Below are 17,047 nucleotides of genomic sequence, written 5' to 3'. Positions count from 1 at the left end.
ACCTAAGTCTAGGACGCGGGAAGAAGTGAGTGTTGTGTAGCATAGGTTTAGTTGTTTTTGGCAAGAATCTATCAAAGGTTTCTCTAGGTTCTAAGCAGCTCCATACCTTGGTTAAAATGAAGGAGGTCTGGTATCTCTGTCTCAGGACTCGATTTCCCAACACCCCTCAAGGGGAGCATGGAAACACTGGATCTGGATTCTTGGCGAGAGAAGGGCAGCCTCCTGATCAGTGCGTCAGCTGGAGGGTGGGCTTCCTTCTGCAACTGCTGTAGTGAGCTGCGTCGGGCAAGTAGATAGTGGACCTGCTCCCAACCACTGTAGTTTGCTATAGCAAGTGAAGGTATATTTAAACCTTGAAGGTGTTTAGGAATGCCATAGTTTGACGTAAAGTCGGGCATATGAACGTCAGGAAAGAACCCTTAGGGAATAGTTGTTCTTTGCAAAGTACATGAGTTCTTGGACAAATCAATATTCAAGCAAGGGGAAGTTCCCTAACTGTTTAAGCCGGTTTTCCAAGAAATCGTTGTGACGTTTGGTACGGGTGGAAGTAGCCATGCCTGTATTTGGGTAGCATGGGCTATGCCTAAATAAGGGATTGATTTCTATGCCTATAAAAGGGCAATGTGAATTGTACCTATATAAGGGCATGAATCGGGAAAATTCACACCGAGCTCTAAACTCCACACAACACCCTATGACTCAATAAAACATCCCTGAACTCCTCCCTCTTAGAGAGGGGGTTGTAGCCCACTTGAAGACTAGGTCTTACAAGTGAGGAGGCACCCCCATGATGAAGCATGACACCTCTGGTGTGTGAGGGGAACCCCCCACTGTGCTTGTCTAAGCACATTCAGACAGTTTGAAGACCTTCTAGTAATATGGACCCGTGGTCCTTTTTTGTGTGACAAGTGTGCTGTGATGTCATAGTGTCAAAGGGTGCGCTATGCCAATTCTGTTGACCTTAGCATTTTTGTAAATCGACATTCATACCTGGACATTTATCTCAGTGTTAAATGCATGTGCAGACTTCCCAGAGAGACTGTCATTTCCAGGAACTGAAAAATACAACCGTCCTTTATATGCTAATTAAAATGTCTAAGTAAAAGCTTGCCAGCAGCTGGGCTGAATTTATTTGAGGCTTGAGGGTATAGTTCACTAAATGGCTTCTTTTCAGGTGCTGCAAATGTATAACCAAAATGTGCGAGTTATGTAATAGCTCAAGGATTATAATCGGAGATACGAATTCAAAAGCACCTCTCAAAGTGGTTTGAATAGGAAAGCATTGCTTAGAGATATCTAGTTAAAATATATCAGACATTACTTGCAAGCTTTCACTTGAAAACGGAACCTTTTTGCGGGCTTCCACTGAGCAATTTAACTACCTACGATAAAGGCCACTGTGACAATTTCTAGTTGGCCCATTGTTTTTTTTTTTTACTTCAGGACATGTACCATTATAGCTGATACTCAGTTCACTCCAAGAAGTTCAGGATTTTTGCCAGGTGCTACTTTTTGTAATTATTAATGGTAGGTGAAATGGTTGAAGCATATAAGAGAATGTTTTTTTGCTAGGCTAAATGTCATTTTACATCAAAGATAATTACTGAAATATGTTTATCAGTTAAGTGTTTTGATCAAAGCTTTTTCTTTAAGTTTTACCTTTATGTCTTCCTCATTAGCACTATGCTGTATTTCCGACTTTTCTCAGTGATTATTACATTTTCAAACACAATTCTTACATTTTCAGCTTGTTTGCGGACCCTAGTAATATGTGAGAATTATGGAAACTTTCCAAATAACATTCGGCCTGTTCAAACGCTGCTGGGCGCCTTCTTCCTTCGATCATTTGTCTGTGTTTTCTCCAGGAATATACATTTTTAACTACAGTTATTACTCTTTCCTGTGTAGCTCATATTTTTTCCAAATCTGCAAATCTAACCATTTACCATTTGTCTAGGTTGGAACCAAAAGAATCCCCATGCCTTAAACTGTCAGTGCACGCACCTTTGGCAATCTGCTCACGCATATATGACTTCATGTAAGGGGATTTATATTGATACAATGTTTATATCCCATTGGGCATGTCTTCAGCATTAATGTATTTATACCTATTAATATAGCGCAGACATTACCCAAAGGGGCTAGCGTGCTTTATACGACAAATAATTTGAAGCATGGAAGTTACAGATGGTTTAAGATAGATAATGCAGCTAGCTATAAGTAAGTACAAAGGTGGAAATACACCAAGGTAGATCATTACATAAAACAGCATGTACAGGCTGTAAAAAGGTTAAGGTGGAATCCAGAGTGTACAAAAGGTGCCTTTTTGAGGCAGTACACAGCCTTGGAAAGGTTCAAGTACTATAGAACTCTGTGAAAAGAGTTGATCACAATGTTTTAGCTAAAGTACCTGTTGTTATAGTAAGTAATCTACTTCCTCCCGAGGGCTTTGTGATGAGTGCCATCCTAGCGTGTTTTCTAACATGATGGATGCTGTGACTTGTTATTTTTCGACCAGTGTTCCACGGTCTGTATTAGAACGGGATATGTCTCCTTATTTGCAACGTTGGTCAGTTGCAGTTGTATATCGCGGACGCTGGACGCTCCTGGTTGTGGGTGCACCTTTGCACTGAAAAAGTCATCTTAAACTTATTTGCTTCTTTTGTATCCCTCATTTTACATTTGGTGACAAGCGTAATATCTTGTGCACCCACCAACCTTGATTTTTCTTGAATCACTTCCTTTGGCATCTGGCTTTTCATACTCGTATTCTGCTGGATAATTCTCTGCCCAGCACTTCTTCAAAGTGCGCCTGTCCAAGTGCCTATGGGGGAGTGCTCCTGTGCCTCTCTTCACATTTTGTTTTGGATTGGCTGTTCGGCGCGTGGTTGTTTGGATTGGCTGTTTGGCGCGTGGCCAGGTGTGTGCGCATAACAATTTGCGCATCATTCACTGCTAACACATCCTAGTGGGACGGTCACTATGCAGCCTTACACTCTGGCAGCCATCTGTAGCCCTGGTTGAGCCATTGTCATCATGCAGCCTTATGCTCCAGCGGCCAACTAAAGTTTGGTTACCAACTATTTAAGTGTTTTTAGGCACGATCGTTGTATGTTGCCAGCGGACATTTTCTTCAAGTGCGTTTCTCACGAATGTCAGCAAATTAATTGATGTCTTTTACAGTGACAGCCCATGGGGGTACCCAGGGGGAGCTGGGCGAAAGCCGGTCTCCCGCTGGGTTGTTTCGCGCAAAGGAGAGGGCCACACAGGTGCGGGGGATAGGGCTGATTGGAGAGGCGGCGGGCGTGCAGGGCTGAAAGTTTATTTATAGGGGCCTGGCAGGGCGGGAAAGGCAGTGTGTCCGTGGAAAGGGAGAGGCAGAGGATTTCAATTTTGTCCCATCAACGCTTCCCTCTTTTTAGGTCGAGGACCGAGAAGGCTGCGCTTGCGCAGTCTCCGGGAGGAGAATTAATGCTTCTTAGTAGGGCTGTAGAACCCGCCTCCCTGCCCAGTCTCTCCTCCATTGGCTGGCTTCCTAAACGGAGGCCAGCCATTGGAGGAGAGAGCCGTCACTCCGATTTAGCCCCGTCTTTTTCGGATTCGGGGGCGTAAGTTTTGCTGTTCTTTAGACAGTGACGTCATCCGTCACTCAGAACAGCAAAACACGCCTCCGAATCCGAAAAATTCCGGAAGCTTGATGCCGCCATTTTGCTGCTGGTAAGGTTGAGGTAGGCTGCTCTTGCTCGCTTTCCTCGTTCCCGCCGTCTTTTTTCCCGCCCCCCTCCCACTGTCAGTATCCCGCCCGGTACCCGCCGTCTTTTTTCCCGCCCCCTCCCGCTGTTCGTGTCCCGCCCGCAAAGGATCTCAGCGTCGCAGATGGTATCTTGAACGCCGAGTGCTGCTGCAACTCGAGAATGTGTCGTAACAAGGTACACTTGGAGCTGAAAGTGCACAGGGCTGACTGGCGTGGAAATGTACCCGTGGATAACGTGTTCACCAAAATACTGCTTTCATAATTGCAGGACCACATTTGCTGGAAATTGCACTGGGTCTGAGGTGACCGAGAACAAGTTGATTACATTTCAGTGGACTGCCAATGGACGTGGTGCTGGAGAAACGGGACGTGCCCGGGTGAAGCTGGTAAGTGTTGGTTGAAGGTGTTTAAATTCTCGTGCCATTTTGTTTTCCTCACTAGATTGATGTGGTTATTTTGTTGATGAAAGGCATGTCATTTTACTTAATCGTTTTTAGCCAAGTCACACTATCAGAAGTACGCGTTTATCACCAGAGAGCTTTGCATGAACTTCATAAATCGCTCGAGGGGTATGTGCTGCGTGCTAGCCTCTGCCCTAGTTGAACGACTTCTCAGGCAGGATTCCTTTGTGTTTCTTAGAGGGTAGCCTGCATGTAGTACTGTTAGTGTGTACTGCATTATAGTAGCACGCGATGGGTCTGCGCCGAGATCGATATCATGATGATCACATAGTTCAGCAGATGAACAGTGGTGAATAAGAGCTCTTGTCTTTCGCTCCTATCTGATGTATGCAATACTTTTTTTGTAGTTTGGGGTCACCCGTTCAAAATGCCCGCTTATTGTCTTCTTTCCTCAAATGCTTAGGTGGCAAAAGCAAGAAACCTAATATTGAACATTCAAACTATCCCAAAACAATTTATAGCACACTAAACTTAACCTGAAAATTGCAAGATGCGGTATTTAATATTATGACATCGTTCACTAAATTCCAAGAAATGGAAGAAGGGAAGTACAGAGGCTTCACTTGAAAGGTTTAACAAAAAAATGCTTTAGTAAGTATTGGAGTATTTCATAAAGAAAAAAAAGCTTTTTAAATGAGAAGATATGTAACTCATTATTGAATAACCTTCAAAGGATGTTAAAAGCTCAGAACGCACCAACTCATCCATCTGGGCCCTGGATATCCCTAAAGGAAAATAACCTTTTTATTTTATAATAAAATGGAAGAAAATTGTGGTGTCTTTGGAATGCCATTTTTTGCTTGCTCTTTGAAGCTCTCTGGTTTTTTGGATCGGGTGTCGCCCCTCTCTGCTTTTGACAGCATGTTAAAAGTCGAGTCGAGTGGTTGTTTTGGTGAACTGTGATCCGGATTTCAGCACTTCAAATCCCAGTCCGGGCCTCTGTTTCCCCTTAAAGCCCCATTAACTAGCTTGTCCTTGACTGTTCGCTGTGGTGCCCTGGTCCTTCCTCACCTCCTGTTTGGGGTTTTGGGAATGTGTTTGGAGGAGATCACTTTACAAAAGGCGCTGCAGCCTCTGAGGGATCCCTCTAGCCCAAGGCCTGCTCCCAAGTGACAGCAGGCTCTCTCGATAGAGACAGGCCAAAGCGGGCCCACCAACTCCCAGGGGTGCTCCCTTCCCGCTGTCCGTGTCTTTTTCCCGCTCCTCCCGCTGATGAGGTCGCCGCTCTCGTTTCTCTTGTGCCTAGAGAGTTTTTCGGTGTATCAGGAAACTGTTGCCTTTTATGCCAGGTCCATCATGGCCAGTGGAACAAGCTCTAATGAGCCTGGGATAGATTGTTCTTGTTTCTCCTGACAGCTTATGCGTGCTGATCAGCGGCATGAGAGGTAAGTGCCGGTCTTGGGGTGGGAGGTATTTGTAGAATGTTTGTTTGTTGCTTATTGTTAGCATGCATTCCACATAACTCTCAAACACACTACCTCACAACTTTACTCTCTCTCTATCTCACTAGCTCACTCTCTCTCTATCTCACTACCTCACTCTATCTATTTCTATCTCACTATCTCACTCTCACTACCTCACTATATCACGACTCACTCCCTCAAAAAATCACTACATCACTCTCTCACTAACTCACTCTCTATCTCACTACCTCACAACTTCACTCTCTCTCTAACTCACTACCTCACTCTCTCTCTATCTCACTACCTCACTCTTTCTCTTTCTATCTCACTAAGTCACTTTCACTCGCTCTTTCACTACCTCACTCTCTCTCTATCTCACTACCTCACAAACTCACTCACTATTTCTATCTCACTACCTCAGAACATCCCTCTCCCTCACTACCTCACTCTTTCACTACTTCACTCTCTGTCTCTCACTACCTCACTCTCTATCTACCTCTCTCTCACTACGTAACTCTCTCTACCTCACTACTCCACTCTATCTATCTCACTACCTCACTATCTCACAACTTCCACCTCTCAAAACATCACTACCTCACTATCTCACTACCTCACTCTCTAGCTCACAACTTCACTCTCTCTCTCTCTCTAACTCACTACCTCAATCACTCTCTATCTCACTACATCACTCTTTCTATCTCACTAACTCACTTTCACTCTCTTTCACAACCTCTCTCTATCTCACTACATCACAACATCACTCTATGCTTATATCTCACTAACTCACAACATGCCTCTCCCTCACTACCTCACTCTTTCACTACCTCAATCTCTATCTCACTACCTCACTCTCTATCTACCTCACCCTCTCTCACTGCCTCACTCTCTCTCTATTTCAATACCTCACTCTCTCTCACTACCTCACTCTCTCTCTGCTAATGCAATAGGTATCACATATGCAAAACAAGCTAATACCAATTGAAATGACAATGCCATTTATTTAGGGATACAAAAAAGATAAAAAAATAATGAGCAATACCAATAGCTCTACCTATAATATTGCCGAGACCATTGCATTGTAAATGCTTGTTCACTCTGTTACTGGACTTTTTTCAGGTATTAGCTTTTGTCTGCATTGGTTACTGCCAGAGCTGTCTTAAAATGTTTGCCACTATAAGATAGGTTTAGCTTAAGATTTTAGAATTGGTAGGCAGAATTTTCTGGGGGGTGGGCAGCCTGGAGTGGGTTTGTCCATCCTCAAAGGGGGGAGGTGGGGTACACAGTGAAAGAAAAATGAGGGGGATCTCAGCAGGAGTCACTTCCTTCAGGGTTTGTTTGGATCAACATTTTGGGGGTTATGTTTTGTAGGCATGCCAAGTTAAGTTTGGGGATTTGCTTTATCAGATAAATTGCAAGATGTTTTTGGAGAAAATATATACTTAGCACCTGTCTTAATAAAGTGGCCTTTTTTTCTAATAAAGAAGTTGTGGGCAGTGAGTTATTGCGCCACGTGTACTTCTCTCAAAGCTTGTCATTTCTCATTTCTTCACTTTCAGTGACTGCCACCCCTGTTTTGCATATTGCAACCATTTTTGCGTGCCAACTTGTCTTCAGGGACTGGCACAACTGACTTTCAGTATTTTACAAAGGTAGTTTGTGTAATTCTGCTGTGACTGGCACATTTAAGTTATTTGTCACTCTTCACCATGGCCACAGCACAGCTTTTTGCACAGCCATCTCAATTTCTGCAAATGCCAGGCAAGCCTACTATTAAATAGTGTCAGTGGCTTAAAATATTTGAAAGCTATTTAATAGCTATTGATGCTGGTAAATTTTCATCTGAACGTAAAGTAGTTATTTTGTACAACTGCATTGGGTTGGCTGCACAGCAGGTGTTTGATAACATTCCACCCATTCCGGCTCCTCATGGGGACTCAAGTGATGGTGAGAAGTGGAACTGTGATATAGAAGCATTTGCACACATGATTAAACAGTACACAGAGGAGCCAAGCATAAAGCTTGAAAGACATAACTTCTTTAAAAGAAGGCAATCTGTTGATGAAACTGTAGTGGAGTACATTTTCGGCATTAAGAGTTCTAGCAGCTTTTTAGAATTTGGAGCAAGCTGTGACATATACATTAGAGATCAGTTCGTCTTTGCATGTTTTCCTAAGCAAGTTTCAAGTGAGGCTACTCAGTTGTAGGAAACCTACACATTTTGCTTTAGATGTGGCTCAGAATCTCACCATGGCAATAATGTTCATTGCCTGGCTGCTGGAAAAGGTTGCTCATCTTGTTAGAAAATAGGCCATTTTCAAGTGGTCGTAAGAGCCAACAAGAGACTGACACATGTCAATAGTGTTGGGTTAGCAGAAACAGTGGACACATGTACAAACAAATAGAAAATTAATTTTAACTGTGGAGTTTTTATTTTATTTCAAGTTCTAACACTGCGAAGGGGCCCTGGTTCACGGCTATGATTAATGGTATTGAGATCTAAGTGATGACTAACTCTGGATCTCCTATTACGATTCTTTTGGATGTCATGTGTTTGGTGAACTAGGGTCATAATGTTGTCTTAGGAAGGTCTGATGTGAACCCAGAAGCCTTTAGGAAGTCTGACATTGAAATGTTGTTTTTTTCAGAAGTAACTTGAATTGTTTAGGCAGGTCTACCCATACCATAGTATATGTAGTTATCAGGGGCTGAAATATCATTGGGTGACTGGACTTAGCCAGGATGGCTATATTCCTTGTACCTGGATCAGATGACTCCAGTCGGCAAGTCGAAGTTCCTACAGGTTATTCACAAGAATGAACTCTTATAGCATTAATTGATGAACACAAGTGCACACCAGATATAAAGAACATCATCCAGCTATTTCCAAGGTTTTTTGTGGACAAAGTGGGAACAGTCAGATCGTTCAAACAACATATTTGCCTTAAGGCTAATGCTCAACCAATTGTTCACAAAGTCAGACTGATTCCTTGAGAGTGAAAGGAGCTCAAATTCATTTGAAAAAAGTTATGTGCTGATGGTGTCATTTTGCCATCTGACTCCTTGGTGTGTGTTTCTCCCATCGTGGTGGCAAGGAAAACATATAGAGAGGTCAGGCTCTGTGTTGACTTGTGTTTTTTTAACAGAAATATTCTGATTGATTGCCACCACCTCCCCAAAATCCAGGAGTTACTTGCTCGGTTGGGAATAACCAAATATGTTTCCATCATAGACATGTGCTCAGTGTATCATCAGATACCACTCACAGCTGAGTCGCAAGAGCTCACTACTTTTGTCGCGCCTTTAATCGTATACAAATACCTCAAGTTACCTCCTAGCCTGGCCTCTGCGACTAGTATCTTCCAGAAGCTTATGGGTACTCTTTTGGAAGACATCCCGGGGGTTCAGGCCTATCAACATGATATTCTTGTTTTTGGTCCCAGTTGGGAGATTCATAACTCAACTCTTGTTAATTTGCTTTCTGCTTTAAACAATGTGGGCATGACCTTAAGAAAGGACAAATGCAATTTTGGCACATGAAGTCAGGAGTATCTGGGTCACTTGATTACACCTGAGGGCATCAAACCCAACTTTTCTCTTACCAAGGCCATCCATGAAGGGGTTCCACCAACGGATAGAGATGCCTTCAGATCAGTTTTACGCTTGGTAAAGTGCTATGCCCAGAATGTGCAATATTACATGCAGACTGTGCAGGCCCAATGTGCACTGCTAAAAAAAAGAGCAAACTTTTTACGGACTGATAAACAGTCACAAAACTTTTGAGAAGGATATAATTCTGAAAGTGGGGCCCAGCATTCCATCAATTTCAGGATAATGTTAAGTGTTTTAACAGTGTTGATACCAGCCTTACGGGGTTAGGATCAGTTCTGGAGTAGAGAGCACATAATAGCCTTTGCATCCAGGACATTCAAGCTTCCAGAAACGCACTAAAGCACTATTGAGAGAGAGGCTCAAACCTGTGTGTGGGGTGTCAACAAATTCAAAACTTACATTTGGGGGAAGGAAATTTAACTCTTTACCAATTGTAAGCCCCTGTTTGTTAGTAGAAAGCGGTGCAGGAAAGGGCTTTGCAAGGGATTTGCAGTTATTATCCAAACTTAATTTCAACATTAAAGATCTACTTGGAGGGAAGAACTTCAGGGCTGACTATCTGTCCCGCATGGTAGTGGATGACGATTTTGAGCTGGATGACTCAGCGGATGTGGAGTGTGGTGGCTGCTGTGGAAGGTTGCAACCTGATTACTGAACAAGCTAGGCAGGAAGCTTGTGTTAAGAACTCTACGCTTAGTCAAGTTAGAAATGGTATAGCACAAGGTTGGCCTGAAGGTAGGAAACTTTGTGGAGATTTTTAAGAATTCGTTTTATGTGGCTTTTGAACTGTTGGTGGTCAATAATATGATTATGTGTCCTGATTGCTTTGTTCCACCGGAAATTTTGAGAAGAGAGATAATCATGGCTGCACACAGTGGGCATTTAAAGGTCACCAAGATCTGTAAACTCCTTAAATTGTGCTATTGATGGCCTTTACTGGATTTGCAGGTGAAGTCATTGGTTGACACTTGTGCTGAGTGTTTGTTCTCTGACAAGAATTGCAAAGTGATGGACATTCCTCTACATTTCGTTCCAACTACACAGAGACCATGGGACAAGGCTGGAATGGACTTTGATGGGCCACATGAAGTTTTACCCAACAGCATAAAGTATTTAATTTTACTAATAGACTACCACTCAAAGTGGATGTATCACATGTTCAATGATGCTCCTACCACAAGTAATGCCATAAATATTTCAAGTCAAGTGTTTGCTGCTGATTGTGCTCCAAAAACAATTGTTACAGACAATGGGGCTTACTTCTTGTCTCATGACATGCGTATTTTTCTTTGTCGGCATTATGTTCAACATCTTAATGGAGCATTGTACTCTCCTTCTTTAAATAGCCTAGAAGAAAGAGCGAATATGATTGTGAAGAAGGGAATTCAGACTGCTATTGCATCTGCACATGATGTGAAAGAGTTTGTTAGGGCAAAAATCTGGAATTATAACATTGCACCAAACAGCACTGCTAAGGTGCCTCCCTTTACATTGTTGAGAGGAAGGACAGTTCACACCAGGTTTTTTCCTGAGTGCTTGAGGTTTCAGAAGGTAGGTGGGGAGGGTGACACTAATGATATATCTGTGCATGCTCCTGTGCTATAGAAGCAGCGTGCTATGAAAAAAGTGTTTGATGCAAGAAAGTGTTTCAAAGAGGTTGCTCCCAGTGTGGGGAACTGGGTGTTAATCAAAAGTCCCAGGAGAGTCCTCAAAGGACTTTCAAAGTTTACCCACCCAGTGCTGGTCATCAAGGTGAGCAAAGGTTCCACCTTGCTAGACAACAAGGACTTGTGGAATAAGAGAAGTCTTGGTTGCTGGACAGAGGTTCAAGAAGCTGCATTGAACAGGCTGGGCAAAAAAGATATGGAGCAGTGTGACTGGGCTAATTGTTTGCAAAAAACTGATGGGGAGTGAAGGAAGTGGCCCTCCAGCCCCCCCCGGGTTATCTAGAATCTCCTACTCGCCTTCTACCAAATGAAGAGTCTGTCAGACAGTAGAGAATACAAACACTTGTTTATTAGCAATACTCTGCAGAGGAGTCCAATCTGACCTGCACCCAAAGATGTTTGCCGAAGGACTGGCCCCCCAACCGTCTGCAATGCATAACCAGTCCTCCCAAGAACCTCCAACCATGCCCACAGTGGAAAGTTACCAGCTTAGGCTGAACATGAGCAAAGGAGACACAGAAGGATGGGCTTTCACCTGCTAGATGAGTACACACTATCACAGTCTCAACGTTGCCGTGCTGGGTCTCAGCCTCTCCTAATGTGGGAGCGGAGCTGCACACATGGATGGGTATGTGAAGATAGAATGGCCTTTTCATTAGTAAGTCAGAAGGCAACCTTGAAAAGAAAAGAAAATAATTATATACAGTGTTCGGCTGAGGCTAGCAAGACAAATAATGGGGCCTAGTTCAGACACAGCCTAATGGGGTTGCGAAACACAAAATGGAGTCACACTCGCTAACTGAAGCTCGCACATTACAGAGATAACGCTGTGGGTTGCATAACTTGAATATGAATGGTGTCTAATTTAGCCGCACATTGCTAACCTACTAAGGCACAAAACAAGTGTGTAACGAGAATGGGATTTTTAAACCTAGCAGGAGCCTTTGTCATCTCAGGCATCATCTTTGGTGGGTGATAATAAACAATCTGAGTGTATTGGGGTTCAGAGTGTGGCTAATGATTTACGTGTTGCAGATGCAGTTGTGCAAGATGATATGGGTGGTCCAATTCACAACCCAGCTGTAAGAGAGGTGGGGTGTTGACAGAAGAGACTGCTACTCAACATTAATGACTCTATATATCATGTTGTAAGTATTATTTTAATTTGGTTATTTGCAATATTCAGAATGTTGTGTTTGCATTTTCCTAAGGTGCTCTGCTCTTGATGTTTTATTTAGGTTTCCTCATCCTTTTTCTTGTTTGAAAATAAGAATATTTGATTAAAAACAGGGAAATGTTGAATTAAGTAATGTAAATCCTCACAAGGGCTTTTTAATGAGTTACATCCTTGAGTGTTTTCTAGCGGGATGAATGCTGTGATTTGTTATAGTTTGACCATTGTTTCAAGGTCTGGAGTACAACGGAGTCTGTGTCCTTTGCAAAGTTAAGTCAGGTCCAGTTGTAGCTAATGGATGCCGGACAATCCTGGTTGTGGGTGCACCGTTGCACTGAATAAATCATCTTATACTTATCTGCTTTGTCCAGATCCCTCATTTTACAGTATCTTTGGAAGAGAAGGAGTTTCAGGTCAGTTTTGAAAGTTGTCAGTGAGGTAGTTGTGTTTAGATTTGGAGGTAGTAAATTCCAGATTCTGGATGTGCTTCCAGAGAAGGGTTGTGCCATCAGTCATTCCTTTTTAAAGGACAGGGATTCAAGAGATAGAACGTGGCATAACAGCCAGAGCTGCCAACTTTGGAGCTTGGGAACCAGGTTCGATTTTCGCCATCAATTTAGCATTCTATGATTCTGTAAAACACTCCAAATACCTTCTGTTGAGTTTGCGCAATATAAAACTGCAAAAAATAAATAAAAAATGAGAATTGCTTTGGCATTTCAGCAACTCTCTGAATATGTCACTATGATGGGAGGGGGGGTGCAGAGCTGCGGTGCTCCAGGAGGCCGACTTGGAGCCCACCCACGGATACACCTCAAGTCCTCACTCTCCACCGGTTTTTCACAAGTCTCAGGCAGATAAGCAGCAGGAGGAGGGAGTGTGGGCACATCATTATTTCATCTCTACACTTCCAGCACCGACTGACCCGTATTTTAACACACACTGCCTGTAGAGTCGTGGGCGACTTAGCCCAAGGCAATAAAAACACACTACACTGTTTGCTGTATGTTGGTGCCATAACCCCGCCTACATGGTCTGGCCCTTTCTGTTCACTACCTTACATAGGAACTTTGGACTGAAACACGGCCAACATGTACAGGGTGGGATCAACCCAGGACCCCTTTGACATGGTAACGGCCACAACATAACCTCTCATGAGGTCCTTCAACACCACACTGCCCAGGCTCCCAACCAGACTTTTCAATATGTTTGGGCAGCTAAGCGCTGGGTGGGGGAGGATTTCCATTGGCAGGAATCAGAAGTGAGGTCTGTGCACTGCAACTCAAGTTACTGTTACCCTCAGCTACATACAAAAGGCTTTTTACAAGAAGCTACATAAGCCACCCTTTTGAATTCACATGTACTCATAATCATCACCCATTTCTTGATGTATTTTTTAAAATTAGAGATTGCATGAATATTAGGCAGAAAAAATGAAAGCTGACTCATACGCTAAATACACCGTGCAACCAATCACATTCAATTGTACACACAGACGAACGTACAACATACATGCAACATCTACCTTTGCTTCTAATAAGCACTTACAATACACAAACACAACTACCCACAGTAGCTCACCTACGCATTATAAACTAAGTCACACTTACCTACCCATTCTAACACATATGCCTACAAGAACCTATCAAGCAACTCACCCACGCCCCTCTCATATTCGCATACACACACACACATAAATCTACACACAGTTACAGTCAATTAGAATGTAAGTATATATTATTAGTTAGCATTTTAATGAATAATATGTTGATGTAGCGTGAATGTATGAACACTTATGTAATACATACACACACACATGCACCCACACACACATACACACACACACCATTTCCATCATTCTATCCCTACTCTAAACCCTACCAAACACACAAAAAATCAAGAGTGCATACCAAGCACAACAAATGCAGTAGGAAACAAATTACACATTATTAATCTACTTACTATCAAACTCAAATTTTGTGTCCCGGATTAGCGTGCTACTCGCAGCAGAGAGCTTTGGTGCCCCGTCAGGTGTAGTAAGCACAATAAAAAATACAATTTAGAACGACAATTACATAGTGCAAACACGGTCCGTGTCTGTACCATCACAACTAATACTGACTGAAATTTAAAACAACCACAACCTGTTGAATCATTATTGAAGCCCGAAGCATCTGTGACTGTGCAAAACTGTCACCAGCCATAATGCCCCCTCTTACTCCTCAAGTAAACTACTGAATGAACAAATACGCCTTGGGTATGTTGAGTGGGAGGCTGCAACACAACAGCTGTAAATATATTTATTAACATATCATCTTCCTTCGAGGAGCTCACCATCTTTCGCTGGTAAGTATACCGCCTTTATGGTAGACACATAATGGTGCATTTCTTTAACCTCTTGTATTCTGAGCTTTTCTCCTCCCTCTCAGTGCTGAAACATTTTTTACCTATTTGGGGTAGTTCGCTCTTAGAGAAATTGAACCATCTATAAAGCAATAAAGGAGTGTTGAGTGAGATATTTTGTTGCTTCTTTTAAGAAATATCCTGTGCTCTATCTGTTGTGCAAAATTTGCAGCAAAAAGGGACACTTTGCTAAGTGCTGTCGTTCCTCTGAAAAACACAGATAAGATTAATGAAATAATGACAGAACCCATCAGAACCATGGAAGATAGTATTTTGTATGTAACTACTGCTGAAGAGAAGAAAATACATCCTAGGGATTTCATTTTTGTTGATAGTTTTACAGTAGATGATCTTGTAGATTCGGGGGCATGGCTAACCTTGATATCAAATGAAGTTTTTGACAAAGAAATGGGAGATTAGACAAGTATGCAAGATCCTGATGTCATTCCTTGTAGATATGGGTGTCAAACCATTGCATTGAGGAGTTTATTTAAGGATGAAATCAAATTCAAGACAAACAATATTCTCTGGAAGGTATATTCAGGTTGGGTGGAACTAAAGGAGTTCTACTATGTGGAAATCCACGTAGTTATCTAAAAACTCAATGAAATTCCCCAGAGTTCCGCGTTGGGCAGAATGCTGCCCAGTCCTAGACAGTTAGAGACTGCACTGGGAATGGGGGCCTTGGATCCCGCTCTACTGATTACTTGGTGACCACCTCCCAGCTAATGACCTTCTGACAGCTTGGTGTCAAGCCTCAGCTGCATCTTATTTCCCAGATTGTTTCTCACTTGTAAATGTAAATGTACAGGAATTTATATAGCGCAAATCACTGAGCGGTTTCTAAGCGCTTGCTTAGGGAACCCGTCCTGGTATTCCCCTGTGAGATAACCCCGGCAGGGTATCCGCAAGGTGAAAGCCAGGCATCCCGCCGCGAGGGGCCGTTGTGGAGATTAAGCAAGCTATTGCCCAGAGTCACAGATTTTGAACCCGTGAATTGAGTAGGCACCGGAGCGAGAATTGTCGAGTCCTTGGACATTTTTAGGACGCAAGACCCCGCCGAGCCGGGAATTGAACCCTGGTCCCGGGCTGACCTCTGCTTCCAGGTCTGCCTCCTCTAACCAGTGAGCCACACTTCTCCACTTACTCCCAGATGCATCAAGCATCCATTTTACGATTCCTTATTAGCGAAAAATGAGGATTCGCTAATAAGGATTAGCAAAATGCCGTGCATGAAGAACTCGCTTAAAAATTGTGATTTCTTAAAATTCCTTAACTGTGACTCGCAAATTGCGAGTCGCAATTAAGGAACACCTCCCCATTCATTCTTATGGGCCTAGAGGCCCATAGAAATGAATGGGAAGACAATCTCAATTTGCGATTCTCAATTAGAGAATCGCAAATTGAGATTGCAATTTCAAGGTTGCCAGGGTGTCAAAAGGACACCCTGTTGCAACTCCTGAAATCTGCATATGGGTACATTTTGCACACACATGCCCTAAGGGCATGTCTGTGTGTAAAATGGAACTTTGAAAAATGCACTTTAGTGCATTTATCAAAGTTTTTGCAAATTACCATGCAGTTCAACTTCATGGTAATTTGCGCCCTGTATTAGTGAAATCACAATTTTTTCTAACTTTAATGCATTGCATTTAAGGAATCTCAATTTGAGATTTCTTGAATGCAAGAGCAATTTAAGTATTCGCCATTTTGCGATTTCTTAAATTGCGATTTTTGCATTTGGGATGATGCATCCCAGATGCAAAAATACCGGTCGCAAAGGGGCAGATTTTGAGAATCTGCCCCTTTGCAAGCGGATTTTAGCTTGATGCATCTGGGCCTTAGTCTCTGAAACTGTAGTGGGAAGTTGAAGAGCTTGGTGAGACTTCACTTTTCAAGAAGATCAGTGCTGTAAGAACATTTTCAAATTGTGGCATTTTTTACCTGTATTTAATCTGTGATTTGTATTCTTCTTTCGCCGTAAGCCATCAGGCTCGCTTCTTTCATCATGAGCTTGTCTTGAGGTGCCGCCCTCCCCTTGCACCAGCAGACTGGAGACATTAGATTGTGTATAGATTTGAGGGCATTGAACAAGAGTGCGTTAATTAATGATTTTCCTTTACCAAACATTATACAGATGGTTTCTCTAATTTGTGCTACTAAATTTTACTCCACTCTTGATCTAACTGCAGCATACCATCAAATTAGCCTGCATCTTGACTTACAAGACTTTACTACTTTCATTACTCCTTTTGGCACATATCACTTTGTGCGCATGCCATTTGGTCTGTTATCAGTGGCAGCTGTGTTCCAGGGAGTGATGTATGATTTATTTGACAGCATGAAGGGAGTGATATCCTTCTAGGATGACATTCTAGTGTTTGGAAAGATTTTGCAAGTGCATGATGTTAGAGTGAGGAATGTTTTAGAATTGCTTAGGAAGCATGGACTGACTTAGCTAAGCAAGTGCTAATTTGAAAGTGATGCAGTTGAGTATTTGGGATATTGTATTAATCAAGGTAGTATCTGTCATAAAAAAGGTTTGGATTCCAGCATATTGGGTCTGCACAGTCCTA

General features: G+C 42.6%; 1 non-coding gene across 1 annotated transcript; it reads left to right on the top strand.

Moving 5' to 3' along the window:
* Positions 1-4,463: 4,463 nt before the first annotated feature.
* Positions 4,464-4,547, top strand: LOC147727622 (small nucleolar RNA snR60/Z15/Z230/Z193/J17). The gene has a single exon (XR_015309625.1). It is a non-coding gene; the product is annotated as a small nucleolar RNA snR60/Z15/Z230/Z193/J17 (small nucleolar RNA).
* Positions 4,548-17,047: the final 12,500 nt, after the last annotated feature.

The sequence above is a fragment of the Lissotriton vulgaris genome, chromosome 3_1 (genome assembly GCF_964263255.1).
Source record: "Lissotriton vulgaris chromosome 3_1, aLisVul1.2, whole genome shotgun sequence".
NCBI lineage: Eukaryota > Metazoa > Chordata > Amphibia > Caudata > Salamandridae > Lissotriton > Lissotriton vulgaris.
Note: the sequence above shows the minus strand (reverse complement) of the source record. Positions and strands in the feature narration are given on the sequence as shown.